The sequence below is a fragment of the Protopterus annectens genome, chromosome 2.part2, assembly GCF_019279795.1.
Source record: "Protopterus annectens isolate FY-2018-M chromosome 2.part2, PAN1.0, whole genome shotgun sequence".
Classification (NCBI taxonomy): domain Eukaryota; kingdom Metazoa; phylum Chordata; order Ceratodontiformes; family Protopteridae; genus Protopterus; species Protopterus annectens.
In genome coordinates, this window is record NC_056730.1 from 869,866,022 (window position 1) to 869,892,581 (window position 26,560).

General features: G+C 44.2%; 1 protein-coding gene across 2 annotated transcripts in view; it reads right to left on the reverse strand.

Moving 5' to 3' along the window:
- The window catches only part of TUT7 (terminal uridylyl transferase 7), a 3,176,298-nt gene that overhangs the window by 105,237 nt on the left and 3,044,501 nt on the right, over positions 1–26,560 (reverse strand). The window lies entirely within an intron of this gene.

Genomic DNA, 26,560 nt, shown 5'->3' on the forward strand with positions numbered 1-26,560 from the left:
AGACCTCCCAGGTTTCTAGTGACAAAAAAAAACTACAATAGTGAGCAATCCACTTGTGTAGCATCTGGTCATGATGTACATTTAATGCCAGGAGCAAGACACACTTAAAACCTTCCGACTTACTCAACTCTATGGCACACAGGGGACAAAGCCCTGAACATGATCCACAGGCACATGATCAAATAGCAACTCTAGGAAGCTCGGAAGGGAGAGACAAGCTAACTAGCTAGTCTGCCAATCACGGGTACAACACAAAGATTAGTCTGAGGCATACAATGCATTTCCCTTTGGGCGTATGTTATAAAATTCACTTGTAAATATGTACATAGATTGTGAAAATCTTAACAGTATTATGGTGTGACTCATCTCCTTTAACTTCTCCAATGGTACTGAGAGAAAATAATCTGTGCTACTTTCCATCATGGTGAGACATAATAATCTCACTTGTATATATGCATACAGAGACTACGATTCGAAACAGTGTTAGACTGTCATGTGTAAAATGTCTCCTATAATTCCTACAATGCAAATATTCATGTATTTGGCTGCAAAATAGTCTCTCTGCTGTAGTCTATATTGTCTCGGTTATGCTTTCCAGTTGTATCATAAGACAACAAACCAATATGTTACTACTTACATGTATTTTGTACTTTTTGTATCCGTTGCATGCTGTACAATGTTTGTATATATACTGTATTTGAATGGAACACAAGCACCCGTGTGTTATGGCTGAAAAGGGTTCCTGGACCAACCTATCTAGCAGATCAATGAAGACTAAATAAATAAATCAATCAATCCTGGGTCTGGAAAGCCAGGAAAAAAGTAGTTGGAGTTAATAGACAATGGCAGCACACTATCCTGTAGGAAGGGATGCATCTGTAGTCAACTGTAATAATGACACCCGAAAGAGCCCAGGTATCAAGCCAGAATGCAGCAACTGAACACAGTACGTGTAAGTCCATGGAAGCACATACACATCACATGGACCATTGCAGGAGGCTGCACTTGCAAGAAAGCTAGCATGTGGAGGCAGAACTACAACAGACCACCACTCTCTCTTACAATATGAAAACCACTTTCTTTAACCCTTGCCCTGTCTGATGTGAAGGGGACAGGGGTCAAGAAGGTCAACAGGGGATATGGACTGGATTTTCATGGAGGGCAGACAAAATACTAGTCCATCTACCTGTGAAATCGCTGGAGGTAGTTACCCCCCCCCCCAACAAATAAAAAGACACATTCTCCTCAGATCTCAGTGTCTGGGTAAACCTACTGTGAAATGATTTGACTGGTTAAATGACAACACTTCTGAGAAGAAATGAAAATTATTTTATCAGAAAAGAACAGTCCACAGCATAAGGGTCTTTAAACACAAAGGTCTGCAGATCTGAATCTCAGTTGACTTGAAGACTATCTGAAAGTTTTTTTCCTGCTGAGGAAACAAACCTCAAGTCCCACAATTCACTCCGTTTGGAAGGCAGACATGACAGCAAGAGGTGTACATATAAAAGTTATATACTTACCATAATTTGGCATCTGTGTTGTCCATTTTCATTCTTCCTCAGTGATGGGTTTCGGAGCCAATTTGGCCACATTTCCAAGACTTTTGGATCAGAGTCTTGAGCTCCTCCCTCTCCGCAATGCATCACACCTTCCCCAAGCCCTCAGATCAAGTTTGCTGCCATATGCACAAAGAATTAGAAGAACAGGACAGAACAAGAAGTTTGGGGGCCAAACCTAGAACCTTTGTGTTCCAAATTCCTCTAGGTAACTTGAAGCGAAATAAAAAAATGAACAAATCCAAGGTACTCAGTCCACAGCCTAGAAACACTGCAACCACAGCTCAGAAACACTTGAACAAACTTTAATGATTGAGTGCTTTCATAAAAACTTCTTCAGAATCATAGAAGCTTACTGAATATCAGTTTCTTTCTGATTGTTTCACCAGGCATTCAAGCATCTCACAGCCACAATGATTGAAAAGTTCAACCAGTTCTGAATATAGTTGTGACTTAGCCGTAGTGCCATTAGGAAATTTCCAAAAGTGGAGGCCTTTGAATATCCGTTTCTCTTTCAGACACTCATGCAAATATGAATTTTCTAATTGTAGTTTTCGACATCTCAGAATAACATTTTCAAACTGAACCAGAGGCTGTCTTAAAGTGGGTGGGTCTCCCACTACACCACTGCCGAAGGACCAATTACATTCCCACCATTTAGCCAGCTTATCACTACATTTTTTTAAAGTTCACATTTACCTTGGAAACAGAGTTGTTCCCAGTTAAATCCCTTTGTCCTGCAGTTATCAGGCAAGCTGGAGTAGGGCAAACTAAAAGGAAATTCAGGGACAGGTTTGTGAACACGTCTCTGACATTAGAAAAAAGGACATGGGGAATGCTTTAATCAAACACTTGAGGGAGCATTCTAACCATTATTTTTTGTTTTCTGCAATCAAACTGGTTGTTAAAGATCCTAGGGGAGGATCATGGACTGAGTTGACAGGGGAAAAGAAGCTTTGGTGGCAAGTCAGGCTCAATGCCATGGTCCCCCATGGATTAAATGACAACACTTCAATACCTAGTGTATTGAAATTAAAATCTTACTTGGTATAGAATTTTGTTTTTTAGAATGGTTCTTTAATGTTTATTTACGTGACACAGTATTGTAAGGTTCTGTTTGAAAATCAACATTAATTGTGAAAGTTATTTTTAAATTATTTAAGTTATCCAGGTGATATTATTATACTGTAATTGATAAGGGATTTCATTTATTGGTTGGTCATGGTTACGTGAAACAAGTAGACAGGATATTTAAACTGGTATTCAATAAGCTTCTATGATTCTGAAGAAGCTTTTAAGAAAGCGCTCTATCGTTAAAGTTTGTTAAAATGTTTCTGAGCCGTGGTTGCTGTTTTTCTAGGCTGTGTCCTCTAGGTAACTTCTCAAAGAGACAAGGCTGGGGGATGGTTGGAAGGGATGTGAGGAAGAATGAAAATGGACAACACAGATGCCAAGTTATGGTAAGCACATAACTTTTATATCTGATTTTGTCCTTTTCGTTCTTCCTCACTGATGGGTTAGAGTCACCAGCTATGTGTTTTTTTGGGTGGCCCTTAAGGAAGGATATGCCAAAGCACTGTTGAGCCAAAAGATGACCTGCTTAATTGTCCAATCTACAATGTGTGACAAAGGTACGAGTCTTTGACCATGTGGCCACAGCACAGATTTCATCAATTGAGGCTCTGGAAGAAAAGGCAGATGAGGTAGACATACAGGGTCTATATTATATAGACGAAAAATCAAAATGTCGAACACTCCTATGAGCGTAAATGCAGAAATTCGAAATTGCTATTCCCCATGTTAAATATATATTCCAACTCCGAGATCACACGACAGTGAAGAAAGGGCAAATATTACGATCCTCACTGTACTGCAATCCAAAAAAAATAAACATTGAATTTCTGCATTTACGCTCATGTGAGCATTAGACATTTTGACATTTCGTCGATCTAAAGTAGACCCAACACAGATCTGGTAGAGTGGGCATTTGGAGGTCAAGGCAATTAATACCTTTTTGAGAATAAATAAGAGAAATACATTCAGTAATCCACTGAGCCAAAGTGATTTTAGAAACTGCTTGACGTAAATGGTTTAATGAGGAGGATATAAATAGTTGATCGGACTTTCTGTATTTAGAAGCACAACTGCCTGTGAAACATCAAGGAGATGCAAAATATAGTCACCTTTGTTTGAAAAATTTGTAAACAAAACTGGTAATTGAACTGATTGTTTAATGTTTGATTCTGTAGCTACCTTAGGCATAAAGGAAGTTCGTAATGATGCTCTGTCTTTAAGGAATATGATGTAAGGAGGTTTGGCTGATAAAGCTTGAAGTTCGGATACTCAAACAGCTGACATAAATGGCTATAAGAAAGATAGTTTTCCAGGAAAGAAATTTCACGTTGCAACTGTCAGCTGGTTCAAAGGACTTTTGAGTGAGGCCCTGAATAATAATCATAAGATCCCAAGTGAAAGAAGTGCCTTTTATCGGCGGTCTGCGAAGAAATATACCCTTCATGAAAGCTTTACATATTCTGGAAGCTGAGAGAGAGGAAGATCAGCCACCAGTTTAGGTTTTATGGTAGAAAAACTGACTTCTTGAAAAAGAGTAGTGAGAAAGAGGCATATGGCTGAGTTAGGAGCTGTAAAAGGGTCAATATTCTCCTTTGTAGCCCATATGGAAAATTGCTTCCACTTGCTGTTATAGATCTCTTTAGTACAAGCTTTCTGAGAAGGCAAAATTATGTCATAAACTGGAGAAGTGACCCTGGACCTTCTAACAATTACTGGAAGTGGAGAAACCATGTGGTCAATTTGAGGGTGTGGAGATTGGAGTGTTGGTGCTCTGATGAATGAGTAATCAGGTTCTGAATGGGATCTATGGGGGATACTTGATGTGAGGGAAGCATACCTGATGAGGCCAGAAGAGGGCCATGAAGATTACGGAGCTCTTCAACCTGCTGGCTTTCTGTAAGACTTTTGGGATTAATGGTAGAGGAAGATAAGCATAAAGGAGATCTGGGGGCCAATTGTGGACTACAGCATCCTTCAGTGCCTCCCCCATTGGGCAAATCAGAGCAAAGTATTTGTTGCATTTGTTGTTCGGGGAGAGGCAGAAAGGTCACAACAAGGCTGGCCCCAATGGCCAAAAATCTTGTTCTCTACTGACTGACTGTGGGCCCACTCTTGAGGGACCATTCCCAAACTCTCATGGCCTCTCTGCATAATGGGTAGGATCGAGTTCCTCCTTGTTTTTTTTTTATGTACCAGACCACAGACATACTTGTCCATGAGAATTACAACAGTCCCCAAAGGGAGGATGCCCTGAAAAGTTTGCAGCGTTAGTAGGGCTGCTCTTATCTCGAGGACATTGACATGCAGCTTGGTCTCAGAGGGGGACCACGTGCATGGACCATCTTTCCCTGGTAATGCTCCACCACCCCCAGTAGGGAAGCATCCATGGTCACTGTAGCTACTGTGGAGGCGGGGGGATGGTCTGCTCAGAGACAGGTCATTTGGCTGTACCACCATTGAAGATAACATCTGCAGATTGGAGTCAGTTTGATAGGAATGGCTAGAGATTGGTACAGAATGGACCACTGAACAGCCAGTTCCCATTGAAGAACTCGCATAAAAAATCTTGCTAAGGCAGCTAGAATGACGGCAGCTGACAAACACCTCAGAGCTCATAGATCTAACCTTGCTGGGGGAGAACAAATGTCTAACAACTCCTGAACCTGTGGTCTCAGAGTTGTTATGCGATGTAGAGTTAATGAAGCTACCTGTGTTCTTGTGTTCATTTCCATTCCTATGAACGCTATATCCTGTGCAGGAGTCAGATTCGATTTTGTCAAATTTATTGCGATGCCAAGGGAATTGGAGAGCTGAACTAGGTAATCCCTGGCTTGTAGGAGTTGATGCCTTGTTGGTGCAGGAAGGAACCAATCGTCTAAATAGGGAAACACCTGGAAATGTTTTAGCCTCAGGTGAGCCACTACGACTGCCATAAATTTGATAAACACCCTGGAGTTGTGGTGAGTCCAAAGGGCAGTGCTCTGAACTGGTAATGACTGGCTTCCAGCTGAAAGCGCAAATGTCTCCTATGATATGATAGCACACATCCTGGAGATCTACGGAGCACACACAATCATCCTTGCATAGATGTTCCAGAACAGGCTGGACCATAACCATCTGGAACTTTGACTTCCTGACATACTGATTTTAATTGCCGAGATCCAAAATTGGTCTTGGGTCCCCAGCTTTCTTTGGCACTAAAAAAAGAGTGAGTAAGTTCTGAATCCTCTCTGTCTGGTTGGGACCTTTTGAATGACTCTTTTGTAAAAGTTTTTGAACTTCTTGAATGGTGTACTCCCTCTGACTGGGTGGCATGTCAGGGAGTCTCATCCTGGAACTTGGAGGTAAAGGGGAAAAGGGAATGTAGTAACCTCTGGATATTATGTTTGGCACCCAGGTGTTGTTATATTTGTCCAGGCATTTAGGAGCAGGGACAGGCGACCATTGTCTGTCTCCAGAGATGGACAGTCAAACAGTGCTTCAGGAGAGCTGATAGGGCTCATCTGGGAAAGGTTCCCTGGAGCCCTGATTCTGCTGAACCCCCCCCCCCCCCTTCCTCTGGTGAAAGTATCACTACGTGGATCTTGAAAAGATCCTAGAAACCTCCTGAACCATGTTTTCTTCCCTCTTCGCTGGTTCCTCTTCTAGTGAAGGTCCTCTGAGGGGGTGGAAAAAGTACAGTTGTGTACATTACCATAAATGTAGATGTTCGAGTGTATTCACTGTTGGTCATTACATTTGTGTTATCTGCTTGCAGTAGCCCTCAATCGGCCTGATTAACAAAGTCTTGGGTCCTGCGTCGGTTGCTGTCCCTTCTTCCATGACGTCAGGGGTATAAACATGCAGCCAACGCAATTACATCAGTTTTTCTTGCCCCAGATGTCAGGTGCCTCCCAAATGGGAAGCAATTAAATCTATAAATACAAGAATATACCTCCAACAAAAAAACAAATACACCAAAAAGCTTTTTGAGCATAGTGAGAGTAGAGGTATAGCCAAAAGGAGGAAAAGGGGGCTGGAGGGAGGGTAACCAGGACTACAACAGTGAATACACTCAAACATCTACACTTATGGTAAGTGTATACAATTGTACTATGTTCTTTGTGTTTCACTGTTGCAGTCATTACATTTGGGTAGATTCCCAAAGCTAAGGTTGGGAGGAGGAATTTAAATAGAAATATGACCAGCTACAAGGCCCTGCAAGACTGCAGTGACAAAACCAGCTCTGGATTTAGCGAAAATTGGCAAATGACAATGCTTGGTGAAAGTATGTACAGAACTCCAGGTAGCAGCTTCTAGGATGTCCCTAGTAGGGACACCCCTGAGAAAGGCTGCAGAGGTAGATGCAGCCCTGGTTGAATGAGGTCTGATGCCTTGTGGGATAGGTTTTCAATGGTGCTTGTAGCAGAAATTAATGCAGTGGCCTATCCATTTTTAAATGGTTTGTTTTGAAATAGCTTTCCCCTCTGTCCCTGCAGCAAATGTCACCAGCAGTTGTTCAGATTTCCTTGGAGGTTTAGTCCTGTCCAAGTAGAATCTAAGCTGTCTGTGCACATCTAAAGAGTGCAGAATCCGTTCCCATTTGTTCTGTGAGTTAGGAAAGAAGGTAGCCAAATGAATGGACTGATTAAGAGCTACACTGGATACCACCTTGGGCATGAAGGAGGGACTGGTTCTGAGGGACAGGGTCTGCATGAAAGATGATGAAAGGCTCCACTGCAGTAAGGGCCTGTAATTCAGATACCCTTCTTGCAGAAGTGATTGCTAGAAGGAAAGCGGTTTTCCAAGAAAGAAATTTTAAATCTGCAGTAGCAGCTGGCTCGAAAGGAGGAAGACTGAGTTTCTCTGAGACAAAGTTAAGATCCCAGGCTGGAGTTGGAGCTCTTCTGGGTGATCTTAATTTTTTGGCCACCCCGAGGAACTGCTTGAGCAGTAGGTGAGAGAAGAGGGGAGGCTCTGTGCTATAATGAGCTGAACTGGGTGAGGCATTAATTTTGATGGAGGAAAAGGACAAGCCCTTATGAAGCATCTCAGTCAAGTATTGTAGTATCTGAGGTAAATTGGGCACTGCTGCGTTCATTCCTTGAGATTGGTTCCAGGCACAAAATCTTTTCCATTTTGCAGCATAAGATTTTCTAGTACTAGGCCTCCTTGCCTCTAAAATGATATCCATCACTGATTTACTGAGGGATGGTAAAGAAGAGATTAGGTAATTAGCCAGGCTGCTAGGTTCAGGGTTTGCAGCTGAGGGTACAGAATCTGGTTCTCCTGCTGAGACAACAGGGAAGGAGTCTGAGGCAGGTGCCATGGAGCCAAGTGTGACACACTGTGCAAGAGTGGGTACCAGTGTTGGCGAGGCCAGTCTGGTGCAATTAAAATCGTCCTTGGCATGTCCTGTTTGATCTTTAGTAGTACCTTGGAGAGCAGAGGCAGAGGAAGAAAGGCATAAACTGATAGGTTTTTCCAGCTGAAGGATAGAGCATCCACCTTTCAAGTTAGCTTGTGGGGAATCCTTGTCCAGTTGATGGGGGGAGGCAAACAGGTCTATATCTGGGCTCCACCATTTGATTGTCAACATGTTGAAAATCCTTGGTTCCAGTTTCCACTCGTGTGGGTCCATGAGGTTTCTGCTTAGTCCGTCTGCCAGTGTATTTAGTTTTCCTGGCAGGAATTGAGCTTGTAGATTCACTTGGTAGCTCAAGACTATATTCCACAATGCCATGGCTAGTCTGCAGAGGGAGTAAGAATGTGTACCCCCCTGCTTGTTTATGTACCACATGACAGTGGTGTTGTCCCATCTTTATCATTAGTTGTCCTGGAAGAATGTAGTCCTTGAAGGCTGTCAGAGCATTCTGTACAGCTAACATTTCCCTTTGATTTATGTGTAGGTGCATTTGACTTGGGTTCCATTTGCCCTGAATGCACTTCCCTGCCAGGTGAGCCCCCCCCATGCATAGTCTGATGCGTCTGTTGTTAAGATTTGGGTGGCAGGGGGTAATGTGAATGGTAGTCCCCTGTTTTGGTGGCAGGCCTCTGCCCACCAAAGGAACTCTAGGCATAGGCAAGGTATGATAGGAATCCTTTCTTCTAGATCCTGTGAATGTTGACACCATACGCTTTTGAGATACCATTGTACTTTTCTCATATGCAGCCTTGTATATGGAATTAGAAGAATGCAGGAGGCCATGAACCCCAAGGCTTGCAGTATTTGCCTTGCAGATAGATGGGTTTTTGTGGCCACTTGTTTGAAGTAGGTTGTCAAATGAATCCGTTTCTCTGGCGTGAGGAAAGCCATCTGGGAAGTTGTATTCAAGCTTGCTCCCAAGAATATAATTTGCTGACAGGGTACCAGGTGTGATTTCTTTTTGTATATGGTGAACCCCAGAGAAGTCAGTACCCTTTGAACAAAGGCCAGATGATTCAAAAGAATGCCCCGGCTTTCTGCCTGAATTAGACAATCGTCCAGATATGGGTATATTTGAATATTTCTTTGCCTGCAAAATGCAATGACTGGAACTAAGCACTTTGTGAATACCCTGGGTGCAGTAGATAAGCCAAAGGGCAGTGCAGACAACTGATAGTGCATGTAGCCTGCTTTGAAGCGTAGGTATCTTCTGCAAGACTCCCTGATAGGGATGTGCAGGTATGCTTCTTTTAAGTCTAGTGTTGCCAACCATGCAACTTTTCCTAGAAAAAGAAGCATCTGGTGAAGAGTCAGCATTTTGAATTTTGGAATCACCAGAAAGGTGTTTAGAGTAGAAAGGTCTATGACAGGATGCCATGTATTGCCTTTTCTGTGTACCAGGAAAAGTCTCGAATAGAAACCTTGTCCCTTTTCCTTTTCTGGTACCAAATGAATAGCCCCCATGTTTAAGAGAGAGTACTTGATTTTGGGCCTCTGCCCACTGATTTGGGGGTAGGTCTGGCCACCCGCTTGGTGTTGGTAACGTGTGGAAGTGAAAACTGTATCCTTGGGACACTATATTTAAAACCCATTTGTCCTGGGTAATGAGTTCCCAGTTTTTGGCCAGCAGACCAATCTTTCCGTCTAAATAAGCATTCAGTTGGGAAGTGCTTGGAAGTTTTAAAAGCAAGTCATTGAGACAGTTTTCCATGGGGGGGGGAGGGTCTTACTACTCTCAGATTTGGGTGCGGAAACCCCCCACTGCTTAGTCTTGTGTGTCCCTTGGGATTGAAACCTGGGTTTCTGCTGTGTCTGGGTTTGGGTTTGGGTTGAGAAGACCTGGAAGGGGCTGGAAAGTACCAATTTTTAGAGGGCCAGTGCCTACTAAATCTAGGAGGCTGAACTTGCAAGAAATCTTTAACAGTTTGCATATATAGCTTTATCTTCCATCTTTTTAAGAACTTCCTCAATCTTGTTGCCAAACAGGTGGTCCTGATTTAAGGGAGCATCCAACAATTTAGCTTTAACATGATCAGGCAAACATTGCTCCTTAAGCCAAGCATGCCTTCTGAGCACAGACGCAGTAACAGCAGCCCTGCAAGAGACCTCTAATGAATCAAATCCACATTGCAAAGTATGTTTTCCAACCTGTTCCGCAGAATGCATTAAATCCTGTAAATCTTTATTTTCAGCACAGTCAGGAATCATCATCATTTTCTGTTTAAGCAATCCAATAACATGTTGTTGATACTTTAACATATGAAACTGACAGTTTAAAGCCCTAATGGCCAAGGTTGCAGAAGTGTAAACTTTCTTACGCCATCTACCCAGCGCCCTGGAGTCTCTATCAGAAGGGGTAGGATTTTTAGCAGTAGAAGCCTTGATGCCCTTGGGTCCCTGTGAAATAGTCTCTGGATCCGCAATAGGATTTTTAAAAAGGAACTTGTGTGAATCAGGAACCCTGTAATATCTGTCAGGTTTTCTGGGAGCAGGAGGCAAAGAATCAGGGGCCAAACTAGATTCTGAAAATCAACAATGTCTAGTACAGGAGGTTTTGCTAAAGGCCTATGCTGAGGCACGAGTAAGAAATCCCTAAGCCTCTTTTTTGAATCAGAAAAATGCTGGCTTTCCCAGTGAAAATGCTCCCTAAAAAATATGTAAGGTCTCACCAAAAGAAAAATCCTCTGGAGGGGAAGCAGAGGGAATAGAGTCCGTTGCATCAGAATCCTCATAAGTAGTTAAGGGCAAATCCAGATCATCAGAAGAATCAGAAAAATCAGAATCCTGGTCAGAAGATTCATTAACAACTTCAGTCCTAGGTCTCTTAGAAGGGGGAAGTTGGCTTCCCCTGATTAGAGTTATAAGATTCTTCAGTCATTCTTGTCATTTGTTTTTTAGGCATAGAGGCTGGAGCATGCGGCCTGGGTGTCGGTTTCTTAGGCATGGTTCGAGATTTTGGCCTAAATGAAGAAGGAGGCGTTGGTTTAATATGCAAGTCCATAGGCCTGAATACACCCTCAGAAGCCGGTGCCTGCACAGCGGCTCTGGACCCATCCAAAGTAGAGACATCCTCAGGTTCCACAGTTGAAGCATCTTGTGGCATACCGGACTCCGAATGGGTCTCAGTAGAGGCCTGCGAGTCAGAAGTAGTGGGTATCAGGGGCTGTGAAAGCGCCTCACTGAGTACCGGCAAACTGGCAACTGGCTTAGGAGAAGCGTCGTCGGCAGCTTTGGACCTCGGCAGCCTGTTCTGTCTTTATATTTGCATTTTTTCGGAATCCTGGTAGTCGGATGGCTAACCAACGACATTTCTGGATAATTAAACCGAGAACCAAAATATTTAGAGGTGAAAATATACCGATGACGGATAGTGTGCTGATTAAATAAAGCACAAAACTGACAGCAAGGTACATTGTGGTCAGGGCCTAGGCAAGGGAAACAGTACAAATGAAAATCTTTATGAGGTATTTGCTTTCCAGAAGTAATGCAATTATTAACTTTTACTGACATCGGTAAGAAGCAAGAAAAAGTTTCTCCACTGGGGTACTTGGCTTTAGTTGAAGACTTCTGTTCTGAAACTCGAAAACAAAAATTTCAGGAGTCGGCCGACCGGCACTTGCGAACTGCTTCGGCTTCGGGCACCGCACGGCAAGAAAGACTGATGTAATGGTGTCGGGCTGCATGATTTATATCCATGGTGACCTGACGTCATGGAAGAAGGGACAGCAACCAATGCAGGACCCAATACTTTGTTAATCAGGCCAGCTGAGGGCTACTGCAAGCAGATAACCCAAATGTAATGACTGCAACAGTGAAACATGAAGAACATCTTGACCCCTATGGCAGACAAGGTCTTTCCTTCTTGCTTGCTGCAGGTAAGCATCACTTTCACAGATGGTCCAAACAAAGAGGAGCCACCAGAGTGGGCATTAATAAAAGATGCCTTGAAGGGTTCTGCAAAGTCACAAAGCCTCATCAAGGCATGTCTATTGATGGCTATGCCTGTACCAGCTGCTCGTGAGGTTCCTTCTGCAGTATGTGAAATCAACCTTATCGAGCAATTGACAAGGGAAGATAAGAGTTGCCAGTTGGAAAGAAACCTTCAAGCCCTCCGACATGGTTTCCAGCAAAACATTGGTTAGCTCTTTAAGCAGGTCTCTCTGCAAGTGCATGAAGTGTACCAAATAGTTTAACACCCTCAGTGCGAAGGTAGCTGAGGCTTAGATATGCTTTTCATGTGTGTCCAATGCACTGGACTAGTTGTTTGGTGGATGGACAGTGGAGCTTTGCTTGAATAGCTCCTTTTTTATGGCTGCTGACACAGCAATGACATCTACTGTGATGCCCTTACTCCATTGCAAACAGTCACAGGATGGACTGAGGAACCTGTCAGGATGCTTAAGTATAAGCTCGACTGCGTCCAGTTCCTTCCAAACCAGGTGGGAAACTAAATGTATGAGATCATCCATTGGTGGGTGAGACCTGCTCTGATCTGACAAAACCGGAGCAGGAGTGGTCAGGGACATACTCAGGGTGGAGGAAGGGAACTTCCTCGGATCTGACATCAACTCTTTCGGGTATCCCGAATCCTGGGGTTTGAAAACCACAAGTCGGATCGAAGAAGGAGTCTGTAAGGTAGTTGACGGAGCACTCATGGATCCAAGATGGGACAGAGATGGCAAGACCCCCCCATCTGGATCTGAGCCCTGAGAAACTTCAGCAACATCCTGTCCATATCGACTGCTGTCAAGCTTCAAGAAGACCTAGAAGAGGAATTTGAAGAATGATGCCTGGATTTACTTGGAGTCTGTAGTATCTTAGAAGGAGCAGCTGGAAACCCTGTTTCAGTTGGTAAACTGGTGTACTGCTCTGAACCATTGGATCTGAGGTACAGGTACGCAGAGAAGGAGATCCTGAAATTACAATGATTGCCACAAGATCTGAAGAAGTTCTAGGATCTGATGTGGACTTATTTTTGCCCCGTTCTGAAGTAGTAAAATCCGATGGGGACTTGGCTTTGCTTGGATCCGAAGTAGTTGGACCCAAAGAGGACTTGGCTTAGCTCAGATCGGAAGTAGTCAGACCTAAAGAGGACTTGGCTCAGATCCAAAATAGTTGAATCAGAGATTCCGGACAAAGACTCTGGGGAAGTTCCTAAGAACTAAAAAGCTTTGAGGGGGTTTGAGCCCCAGAAGGAGATGAGGCTGGAAAAAGACCTTTGAGAATCAACTTATTTCATCTACTGGACAAGGCCCTTGGATTAAAGGCTGCACACTCTAGACAGTCAAAATTTAAGTGACCTGGCCTAACCAACAGACACACTTCTTGTGGGCATCCGAATATGGAATTTAATGCCCATAAGAAGTGCATTTCATAAAGCCTGAAGGTTTTTTTTTTTGACATGTTTTAAAAATGCTAGCACACACAAACATAAACAGAGAAAACATCAGTCGTGTACCAACAACTAGAAAGAACTCCTACAAAAACTACCACTAATATCAACAGTCTAAGAAATATTCTTTTTTTTTTTTTAGAAGCAAAATATAAATGCCAACAGCACCAGAAAGAAGGAGGTGGAAAAAGGAAGGAAACGAGCAGTAGTCCCCAACACCTGAAAAATGCTAGATTGGAGGGGAGGATAGAAAAAAACAAAAACTAAACAAGAAATAATATATACAGGAATTAGTAGTGTTGCTGCGGTAGCGTTGTCGCCTCACAGCAAGACGTTGTCGCGTTTGATTCTCAGTTAGAGCGTCTTCTGTGTGGAGGCATGTGTGAATGGGCGTGCCTTCATTGAAGGTTGTGCATCAGGGCTGGTAACTCGGCATGTAAAAATACACTACCAAACATTAGCGGACCAGAGTTCCGCTGTGGCGACCCGTAACCGGGATAAGCCGAAAGACACAACAACAACTTATGTAAGAAAGTCTCTAGAGAAAACTCCGCTCGAGACTAAATGTCTTGGAAATACAGCCGAACTGGATCCAATACCCATCAGCGAGAAAGAATTAAAAGGACAATAACACACACACTCCAATACCCATCAGCGAGAAAGAATTAAAAGGACAATAACACACACACTCCAATACCCATCAGCGAGAAAAGGACAATAACACACACACTCCAATACCCATCAGCGAGAAAGAATTAAAAGGACACACACACACACACACACTGGAAGCCAGGCATGACAAAATCCCTTTACAGCAAAAGTCTGTTCTACAGCTGTCTACCTTCCAACCTATTATAAAAGGCTGGAGAGGCAGAATTATAAAGACTAATGGTTGAATAACAGCGGCCAAGTTCTAAAAAGTTGTCTGTAATAGAAAAGACACACTAAAAGACTGACAGAAAGAGGTGATCATCCACATATTTTTTATCTACTGGAAGTGGAACTCAGTGGGTTGTGTCCTTCACAAGTATACAAACAGGTTCTGAGGGGGGGGGGGGGGGGGCATATGTTGTAGCTTACTGTAATCTACAGGAATTCAATTCCCATTGAACATGGGTCTCTACCAAAACATACAGTGATTGATGAGCCACTATCAGATCTGCACAGTCTGTAAGTATATAAATTATACATCTCTTACTTTATGGTTAAAAAAATCACTAGCAGAAAACACCAAGACATAGTAACACTGCTGCCTATTCTAGAAAACTGTTGTTGAGATGTACAAGTTCAATCGAGTCTGTCAGGGAAACAGTTCAGAAATGCCTTCCCCAAGCAAAGTATCCAAAATAAGGGACTGCAAGAGAAGGAGGGCCAGTACAGATTTTTATGTTACTCAGGAAAACAGGACAAGCTGGTCACTGTAACAGTAAATTATGATAATTCGGCTTACCTTCTGTATTACTTGCTGTTCTCATATTTTTCTTGGAGAACTCATCTTCCCTGTGAGAACCAGTGCTTGTCTTGTACCAGAAGAGAGAATGATGGTGTGAGACTCCACCACCACAATGTCATGTGCTTTCTTGGGTATCATTTTTGCCTTTAAGTATTAATGGGAAGCATGCTTGAAGTACACAAATATCCAGCATTAAATTGAAAGAATAGGTATAAAAAGACTAACAGTAACAACTAAGAAATGCATTGCTGAGATTACAATACCACTAACCATACACAAGTCTTCAACCAAAGAAAAAGAGGGAAGGAAATTTTACTATTTCAGTGAGCTCTCCTTTAACATTGACTGCTATAGTAAGTACCTTATGCAGATGCACTATTTGTTTCATCTGACAGAATCTCAAGAGTGACTTGGCTAGCCATGGGGGATGTGCAATTGCTTAATACTCTACAGCACAACCATGCTAAAATCTGTTCTTCCCATAACTGCTTCCATCTTATGCATGTGGAAGGTACAGGCAACAGTTTTTTGCAATTTCTGAGACATCTTATACAAAATCATTTGCATAGTAAGCTGTTGAATTTGCTGCTGCCCTAGTTAAAGGCAATCCAACAGTGTCTTGTAAAGCTTTAGTGTACTTATCATTGCAAAAGGCAAGAAATTGAGCACCCAATTTGAGAAGGTTTGTTTAATGAAGTAAAAGGACTTCTTACCTTTGTTACAGAAGGCAAAAAGTTGATCTTTTGCTTTGAAGATGAATTCTCTTGGTGTAGTACCTTAAATATTTATGCACATCCAGAATATGTAGGAGATTCTTGTCTTTAGTTGGTTCCCAACCACGGGAAGGGGATTTACTTCCAGAATTTGGTTTGGAAGGCACTAATTGTTTGGTTTTCCTTTTTCTTAGATAGAGGACTTGAAGCTGAGCGGACTGGTTAAAAGACTATGCTGAAATGACCTTGGAATATATATGAAGGATTAGTCTGTACACACATCCTTTCATTACGAAGGCTGTTTAAGATTGCCTGTGCATGACGGCTTGTAGCGCTGAGGTTCTCCCCAAAGTTAAAGTAAGTACAGTATTTTCCCAGCATGTACTTAATGTTCATGGCTGCTAGCCAGTTAAAACACAAAGCTAGCTTTTCTAGCACAAAATTCAAACAAAGAAGGGAAGATATGTTGTTAGGCGGATTGCTGTTATCACTGGAAAAAATGGAAAAACAAGAGTAAAATACTCACCCGTACTTTGACATAAGAATATGTTAAATGAGAAGTTATGTACCTACCATAACGTTCCATGTTAGTTGTCTTCTTCTCGCCTTCTTTCTTGCTGGATGGGTTCGGAGCTGACCTTCGGCTCCGACTCGGCCTATACTAAAGCTCGAGAGCTATTTATACCGGCTCGAGGCTACCCTATATCCCATAATGCTAGGCACTAACTACCCAGATCTCGTTTGATAGCTGAAAACCATAGCAGTTTAGCTCTCCAACAAAAGGAGGAGAGGAACCTCGCTAGAAGTCACCTAGACCTATAGCTACCGGAAGGGATAGCCTAGGGGCCAAGCTGAGGCAAGAAGAAGATCCCTAAGGATCCTTTAGGTCTGTCCAGGCTAGGGGGATGGGGGGTGGGATGCAAGAAAGGCGGCGAGAAGAAGACAACTAACATGGAAAGTTATGGTAGGTACATAACTTCTCAATGTTAAGTTGTCAATCTCGCCTTCATTCTTGCTGGATGGGACCGCGTCCCTAGCACCTTCACCCTGGGTGGCTCATCGGAAGAGACTCTTGAGAACGGTGGAACCAAAATTAGCCCGGCTTCTGGAGGCCATGTCTAATTTGTAATGAGAGATAAAGGTATGAGGAGAGGCCCAAGTGGCTGCCGCACAAATGGAATCTATTGGCAGTCTAGCCTGAAAGGCTATTGAGGTGGCTAATGCTCTGGTTGAGTGAGCCCTGGGCCTTGACGGTAGCTTTTGGCGTCTAAGCTGATAGATGAAAGTGATCAGAGATGCCAGCCATCTAGAAAGGGTTACTTTGGAAACTGGAAGGCCTTTCTTACCTGCTGCATAAGAAAGGAAGAGCTGCTCAGATTTCCTAGTTTGTTTGGTTCTATCCAAATAGTAACGGAGTTGACGAACGTCCAGAAAGTGTAGTTTTTGTTCCACTCTGTTGGAGTAGTTGGGGAAGAAAACTGGAAGATCAATAGTCTGGTTTAGGTTTGCTTCAGAAGAAACCTTAGGTAAAAAAAACGGATTAGTCCTGAGGGACACTCTGTCTTTATGGAAAACTAGATAAGGTGGACGAATGCAAAGGGCCTGAAGTTCTGACACTCTTCTCGCAGATGTTATGGCGACCAGAAAGAGAGTTTTCCAAGATAGCAATTTCAGGGAGCAAGAAGCCGCAGGTTCGAAGGGGGGAAGAATCAAGGAGGTTAGAACCAAATTTAAGTCCCACTGCGGTGGGGGGTCCCTGACTGGGGGCTTAAGCAAAAAGATACCTTTGAGAAAGGTTTTACAAAGCTTACGGGACATAATACTGGAGTCCGAAAAGCCTGCATGAAAGTTTGAAATAGCCGCTAACTGTACTCTGATGGTGGAGGAAGAAGACCCTGAGTGAAACAATTCGGCTAGGAAGTCTAGGACTGATTGGATAGGGGCAGTAAAAGGATCTATATTTCTGGCTCCTGCCCAGAAGGAAAAACGCTTCCACTTGCTGGCATAAATCCTCCTGGTGGATGACTTTAAGGAAGCTTTAAGTATGTCACGCACAGAATGGGAAATAAGGGGAAGTCTGGCTAGGGTTGGAATTGGAGCAACCAAGCTGTGAGATTGAGAGATTGCAGGGAGTGGTGCAGCTGTCCCGACTGATGGGTCAAAAGATCTGGCACTGGGTCCAGATGCCAGGGCTGCCCCAAGAGGTAACGATGCAGGAACGGGAACCATATCTGATGAGGCCAGTAAGGAGCAATGAGGATCATGGTGGCTCTCACTGCGGTAGCTTTCTGAATCAATTGAGTGATTAATGGAAAGGAGGGAAAGGCATACAGAAGTCCCCGGGGCCAATCGTGGACTAGAGCGTCTCTGGGGGGGTGGCCGGGAAGAGAGTGAAGTAGTCGTGGCATTTGCTGTTTTGAGGTGTTGCAAAAAGGTTGCAGCAAGGTCGACCCCATTTCTGAAAAATTTCTTCCACTACTGTTTGTTTGAGAGACCACTCGTGAGGCATGAGAATAGCTCTGCTCAACCTGTCCGCTATGATGTTGGACTTCCTGGGGATGTGCGTTGCTGTTAGAAACCGCTGAGAGGAGATTGCCCACTGCCAAAGTCTGAGAGCCTCTCGACACAAGGGATAGGACTTGGTTCCGCCCTGCTTGATGATGTACCACACTACGGACATATTGTCCGTCTGAACTGCAATAGTCCCAATGGGAAGAGATTCGTGAAGGGCTTGCAATGCTAAAAGTACTGCTCTCATCTCCAAGACATTTATGTGCAGGTGGCACTCGAAAGGTTGCCATGTGCCCTGGACTGTCCTGCCCTGAAAATGCCCCCCCCCCCCACCCGATCAGGGAGGCATCCGTTGTCACCGTGGCGACCGGAGGAGGAGGAACAAATGGTCTGCCCTGAAGTACTTGAGGGGAGACCATCCACCAAGAAAGGTGTTGCTTGCAAGACAGGGTTATTAAAATGTTGTGTGACACTGGAAGCTGTTGAAAGGACCACTGGGAAAAAAGCATCCATTGAAGGATCCGCATATGAAAGCGAGCTAGGGGAAGTAGAGTAATGGCTCCCGCCATGAGACCTAATACCTTCAGGACAAATGTGGCTTGTATTTTGTTGTTCTGAAGAAGGATGTAAACATGCTTGAGAATATCTACAACTCTTTGTTCGGTCGGTTTTGCGGAAAGCCGAACTGTGTCCAAGATGGCGCCTATGAAGGTAATAGACTGACAAGGCAGACTTTTTGAAATTTATGGAGATACCTAGCCCTTTGCAAGTATGAATGGTGTGATCTCTGGAGCGGAGAAGTTGACGCCTGGTGGTGGCAGTGAGGAGCCAGTCGTCTAGATATGGAAACACCTGGAATCCTTGACGTCTCAGATGAGCCATAACCGCTGCCATGCATTGGGTGAACACTCGGGGGGCTGTAGTGAGACCAAAGGGCAGGGCTCTGAACTGACAATGACTGGTTCCCAGCCGGAAGCGGAGAAACCTCCTGGAGCGCCTGTGCATCTTGATGTGGTAGTACGCATCCTGAAGGTCTACTGAGCACATTCAATCGTCCTGACCCAGAAAGGGTAGAATGGACTGTAGCGTGACCATCCGGAACTTCGTTCTTTTTACAGACCTGTTCAGTCTGCTGAGATCCAAAATGGGTCTCCAGTCCCCTATCTTTTTTGGTACTAAAAAGAACTTGGAGTAGATTCCAGATCCTTGTTGGTCTGCTGGGACTGGCTGGATGGCTCTTTTTGCTAGCAGTTTTGATATTTCTAGTACTGCTTGACCCTCAGACTGGGTGGAACGTCTGGAAGGGGTCCTTTTGGCTGAGTTGGGGTGTGAATAAATGTAATTTTGTAACCCTCGGATATGATCGACTGTACCCATTTGTCTTGAGTGAGTGAAAGCCAGGCTTGTGGTACAGTGATAACCTTCCCCCGACTGCCTTCGAAGGCGAACAGTCGGGCAGCTTCTCAGGGATGCTGGAAGGGTTTGTCAGAAAGAAACTCTCTGCTACCCTGATTTTGCGGACCTCCTCTGCCCCTGGGGCGGCGTCTGTTATTGTCCCCCCCCCTGCCTCTAGAGGGGAACTGACCTCTTACGTCAGGCACGACCTCTTGTGGTTTACGGAACCACATCTTCCCACCCTTCTGACCCTTAGGGTATGGTCTAGACAGGGCGGAAAAATGGACTCCCACGACAGAGAGAGTCTTGCCTTCTTGCTCGCATCGGGTCAAAGTATCCTTCACCTGAGGTCCAAACAAAGCTGGACCGTCAAAGGAGGAGTTAGTGAAGGACGCCTTAAAGGGGTCTGCAAAGTTACAAAGCCGCATCCAAGCGTGACGCCTTAAGGCCACGCCTGTGCCTGCAGCCCCACTCGCCCCATCGGCCGCATAGGAAATAAGCCGCATGGAGGAGTTGACAATGGAATTCAGGGTTGCCAGCTGGGAATTTATTTTGTCTTGAGACCCCGCAGCTGTTGGATCCTGTAGGACCTCACCCACTTCTTTGAGCATATCTCTTTGAAGGTGGGTGAAGTGGCACAAATAATTCAGCGAACGCATGACAAAGGTCGCTGAAGAAAACATCCGCTTGCCGTACCTATCCATAGTTCTAGACTCCTTGTTAGGAGGATGGACAGGTACTGAAGGATCAGCTAGTTCCTTCTTAGTAGCTGCAGCCACCACCATGGCATCAACCGGGACACCCTTGGCTAAAAACTGCTTGTTCGAAGGGGCTGTTATAAATTTGGAAGGCCTCCGTGGGGTAGGTTCCATCGTGTCACGGGCCGTCCACGCCTTCCGCGCCACCACTTCCATGAGGGGGTCGAAAGGCGGAGACACCCAGGAGGTGGTAGGGCGAGAGCCAAAAGCCTCTAGGTAAACCGACTCGTCCTTGGAAGGGTTAAGGGTAGACCAGTTCCCCCTCTGCTTCAGGATTTCAAGGATGTCTGAAAAGGAGACATCCTCAGAGGGGGACCGTGGGGACCCTTCCGTCTCATCCAAGTCGGTATCCGATGTGACGGACTCAGGGGAGTCCACATGCTTCCTCTTACATTTCCTCTTCCGAGGGGGTTCCACTGACAGATCAGGGGAAACCTCGGAAGAGGAGGATATTCCCAATGGGGAAATCTGAGGCGTTGGATCTCTACGGTCAGGAATGAGAGGGTGGGTAGAGACTGCGGCAGGCACTACAGAGGGAGAAGCTGAGGGAGCTGACTGTGGAGCAGGCACAGGGGCCAGCACGCTCCTCATGACTTCGAAGGCACCCCTATCAGGCACGGTAGAAGGTCCCCGCTCCAAAGAGATAAGGACCCCACCCGGCATCGAGAGGGATGGCTCCGAAGCCGATGTCGGGGCCGAATTTACCAGCGCCGAAGCTCAGAGAGGGAGAACGGGGTCAGATAAGGGTCCGATGCCACTCGCCCCCTCGGAGCCGACGAGGAAGTCCATGCGCCCAGATCCCTCCAAGGATGGGACCATGGAAGAGACCGGAGCCGACGGAGCTGAAATGTGAGGTATCGGCTCCGACGTGTCGACGGCCACGGCTCCAAAAAGCTCTGGCTCCGAACTCAGAGGAAGAGTCAGGGGAGGAATCGAAGATGGGGTGGGGATAGTCACTGTCTGTTGAGAAGGGCTATGAAGCATTTGGGCTAGTGCCTGAGACTTAAGAAGTCTACTAACCACCCTCTCGAGGTCGTGGTCCGAGAGCCTGGATGACCTGGAGGAATGGGTTCGATGACTCCGCTCCGAGAATAAGGGAGACCTCGGAGACGAGTGAACAGACTCCAAGGATGGAGATCTGGACCTCTTATGGCTGGCAGATGGCGCCGACAGTGTCCCAGAAACATCAGCTCCGGTTCGAGCCGATGTAGAAGCTTGAATCTGAGGAACATCGACTCCAGCCGGAGCCGATGAAGAAGACTGTGTCTTGGAAACATCGGCTCCAGCCGGAGCCGATGAGACAGCAGTTCGAGAACCACCAGTCGAAGGCTCTGAGCTCGGAGCCAACGGCTTAGATGGCTTCCCCGACGAAGACTTGGTCAGGGAACCTTCAGGCTTTAACAAGCCCCTCAAAATCAATTTATTTCTGTGTTCCTGCAGGACTCTTTGGCTGAACACATGACAGACCGAACAAGAGTCCTGCAGGTGCAGAGGGCCTAGGCAATAAACACAAGAAGTGTGACCGTCTGTCAGCGACGTTTTCTGACAGCACGAGTCACACTTCTTGAAGCCTGAGACCCTGGTGTCTTTTGACATCTTTACAAAAAGCTAAACACACACACACACACACACACACACACACACACACACACACACACACACACACACACACACACACACACACACACACACACACACACACACACACACACACACACACCCTATTAGCGATAAAGCCAGTCACACAAAAAAAATAAACTGACAAGGCAGAAAAAAGGCCCAAAGGCCTAACCCTATAACAAGGGAATTAAAAAAGGTATTAAAAGGGATTACAAGGGGCCTAAAGGGGGATTAGCTATGAATGGGAAGCTAATGGGATGGTCGCTAACTAAAACTAAGAAAAACACAGTCTTAATATAGCAATTTTTTTAACAGAAAACTTCTAACCTGAAGAGCCGTTAGTAAACGTACCTCGTAGCTGTAAGCGGCAAACGAGATCTGGGTAGTTAGCGCCTAGCATTTTGGGATATAGTGTAGCCTCGAGCCGGTATAAATAGCTCTCGAGCTTTAGTATAGGCCGAGTTGGAGCCGAAGGTCGGCTCTGAACCCATCCAGCAAGAATGAAGGTGAGATTGACAACTTAACATTTAATGTTACGCAGATGGCTCTTAGGATCTTTGCGACTGTCCATGAGGTGACTCTCTCTCACTTAAGGAGATAAGTTTCCCTGAAGTAGGTCATCTTGTTTCTTTCAGCAAGTATAGGACTTAGTAGTAATAGAAGGATTTCCTGCTAGGAATTAAAATCTTAATCATCAACTGAGAGCTTCAGAAATTGACAGTGGTGTACTACAAAGAGAGAAGGATCATGAATGAAGTGTGTCTAGTTTCACTGTGAGTGAAAACCATGACTGCTTTAGCCAAGATGAAGATAAGAGTGAGACCTGCTCTGTTTTGCTTTGCTGCAGGCAGCATGTTCCAAAACCAAAGAGATGGGGGGAGGCATAAAGTAAGCCCTGAGCCACTGAGAATGGTGAGGTAGTAGAGACCAAAGATGTAGGAGTTCATTGTTGAGTTTTTTGGCAAAAAGACCCATTTCTGGCATATCCACATCTGTACAATGTCATGAAAAATCTGTGAATCCAATTTTCAGCAGTGAACCAGTTATCTGTCTGTTGAGGGAGTTTACTGGTGGTTTCTGTAGGCCTGGAAGATGTACTTGTACACTATGCTGAATGAACTAAGGTCACTTTAGAGGTGTCTGTCTGAAGAGTTGGCAAGGTCTACCTCCCCATGTTACTTCAAAAGTGTTAACATCTCACTGGCCCATGTTTTCTGGTGTGGCACACAACTGTGTTTTGCGGCTTGATCTGAAGGTGAAATACATGGCAGAGGGCCTGGAAAGCTGTCAAAGCTTTGCATACAGCTTACACTCTGGTGTCAAGAGACCTCTTCTGTTGAGACCAGTTGCCTTGCACTGAAAGTTCCCCGCAGTGAGTTTTGACAGCACAACTGATAACAGTCTGTTGACATCCACTAAGTTACTGTAACAGGAAGTCAGGGCATTCATTTGGAAAGATTAAGAGAGTCCACCAACCATAGAAATACCTTCTTTACAGACTGGGGGAAAGAAACAACCATCTTTGGGGAATGTGAACACTGGACCTATATATTTTTCATAGTCCTTTGTGGTATATCCTTATAGACTTGCATAAGGAACCAGAAAGATGAAAGATGACATTCCATGGTTCTTACACATAGTCTTACTGCAAATACCTACCGTATTGTCAAAATTCAAGGAGACCAATTGGTGTAATGGTTTTAGATCTTTTCTTTCCATGCATAAGGTATAAGGTTCCCTCCTGACATCCAACCAATGCATGTATGCAGTCTGCATGCTCTCAGTGTGGGTTTCCTCCTAAACTTTCTCTGGAGGTCTCTTGACACGATGTGGGGACTTCTCCTAAAAACATGCCGAGTATTTCCACTTCAACCTGGAGTTGTGAATAGCAGCATAAACTGTAGATGACACCTTACAGTGGGAAGAGCTGTACAGACCAAGCACTTCGGACATTAACTCTAGATAGGAGAACATGGATCACAGACTGTGCACCATGTCAGAGACGGCCACTTGAGTGTGCAAAAAAATCATCTCTAGATGTTTCAGCCATGTTGACTGATGTTTCCAAAAAATGTGTATGGGTATATTTGCTGGTGATATGTGGGTTGAGGACCCGGCTTACTCTGACCTGCTGGGGACTCATGTTAACTGGGTTGTCCCTGTTGGCTAGTGTATGTTCGCCATAAAGCCCAGTAGCCCTGGGTTAACAAGCTACTGGCAAGCCTGTGTCCAGTTTCCCAGCTTGATTTACCTGGGATAACTGTTGAGCAAAAGCTGGATATAAAACCAATCAACTTGTCAAACATAAACTAAGGAGAGCTACACTCAATGTAGGTTCACTGACAAGATGCAGCAGCGCAGACTTGACATGATGGTTACCTTTTTTATGCAGACTGAGAAAGGGGTAAGAAGCAGTGAACCAGAGCCCAGCAACCCTTGAAGAATGATACAGGCAAATCCTGTTCTGACTCAAAAAAAGCATCAGTTTTGTAATATTCTGTAAAGATGTGAATAGAACACCAAGTAGCCACCTCTAGTATGGATTTGGAGTCCAGTCCTTTGAAAAATGCCCCAGAAGATGCCAAAGCTCTTGTAGAATGAACTCTGATGCTCCTTGAGACTGAATTATGGAAGGAACAGCAAAAGGAAATGGTAAGGGATATCCATCCAGAAATAGTTTTACTTAAACACTGAAAGACATTGCTTCTTACCATTAAAGGAGATGAAGTGGTCAGATTTTCTAATTGTCTTTGATTGTGCAAATAAAGTCTCAGTTGTCTATGTGCATCAGACATCTGTAGTATCCTTTCACCTTTTCACCTTTGTTTTGAGGATTAGAAAATATGCAGGAAGGGGAATAGACACATTTGGAGACATTTCTTCGACTACCTTAGGAGCAAATTTTGGATTAGTTTTAAAAGAAACTCCATCCTTATAGAAAACCAAAAAGAGAAGGAACAGACATCAAGGCTTGTAACTCAAGGAACTCTTTTGGCAGAGGTTAGAGCAACAAGAACAGTTTTCTATGCAGAAAACTTTAAAGAAGCTGTCTCAAAAACCTGAAAAATCAATTTTTAAGTATAAAATTCAGGTCATGTGGAGGAGGAATGGCTTTATTGGGTGGCCTAATGTGCAGGCTTCCTTCTAGAAATTGCTTAACCTCAGAATGTGAAGAAAGGTGAATCTAAAGACAGATACGCTGAGATGGCTGACAAATGTACTTTGAAAAAAGTGTATGCCAGACCTAAATTGAGCAGTTCACACAAGTACTGGACAACAGAAGGCATCTCTAAACAATAAGAATTCTGTTCTCTTTTGTATCACCAAAATGAAAATTGTTTTCTTCTTAGATACGTATGATTTTCTAGATACAAGTTTTCGAGCATCCTTTATTACATGAAGCATATCCACAGAATACAGGTGTCTAAATGGAATCAAAAGTTTATCGTCCAAACCATGATGTTGACGGTCTTCATTCTGGGTGGATAAGACAGCGGCACTGTTGTATGAACAAGTCAATTCTGTGGCGTAATGGCTGGTGATTGCCCTTGGCCAGTGGAAAGAGAGAGAGAACCAGTGTTGTCTGGGCCAAAAGGGACTCAACCAGTAGAAGTCTGTGTCGGTCCTTCTGAATCTTCAGGAGGGCATTTTATATGATAGCAAAGGAAGGAAAGGCATACACAAATTTCCTTTTCCCAGTGAAAGAGATAATGTTTGGTGGCCAAGCTTCCTTGCAAGATGTCCTAGAACAAACTATTTGAGCTGATGGCTCAGACTGGAGGCAAAAATATCTATTTATGGAACATCCCACTAGCGCAAAATATGTAGGAAAACCTGACTATTCAACACCCATTTGTGGGGGGGGGGGGGGGGGGGTCTGCCTTTGAACATGTCAGGTGATCTGCCACACAGTTCTATACTAATAGATGGCGATGATAAAATAATTCAGCTAATGTACAACTAATCTAAATCCTTTCTTTTGAAAATACCTGCTCACCTTTTTTTCACATATAATTTTGTAGTGATAGAAACGTATTCTGTCAGTCAATTAGTTATGCAACACTTAATTTGTACTGCTTCATATGTGTCTACTTATGAATATATCTCATTTCCACTATTGTTTTTAAGAATATGTCTCATTTCCACTTGTGTCACTACTGTCTGTTGGTTTGAATTTATTCCTCAGTCGTGACCGAAAAGGGTCTGTAGACCAGCTCACCCACCTGGTTATGAACAAACAAAAGTAATTAATTAATTAAAAAGGTTAGAGATCCAGAATAATTTTTCATCTCTTTTACACACACACACACACACACACACACACACACACACACACACACACACACACACACACACATACATATATATATTTTTTATCCCTGTTTGACCAAATACCTTGAAACCCTCTGAGCAAGCTCAACAGGCTATATCAGATGCATCTGCTAAAACATTCCAAACAGGAAGTGGAATTTCAAAGGTGATCCACCAGAGCGGTTCTTTCTTCACAAATGGCGAGAGGAACTGGGAAAGACAGAAGATGACAGTGTTGAGCTCATATGGACTTTAGGTATCACTGGATTTTTCTCACGTGCAGCCTGGAAAAAGGAATCATCTGAATGGAGATGCCATATAACCCAGGGCTCTTGGAATCTATCCTGTAGAGGTCAGAGATTAACCTGTT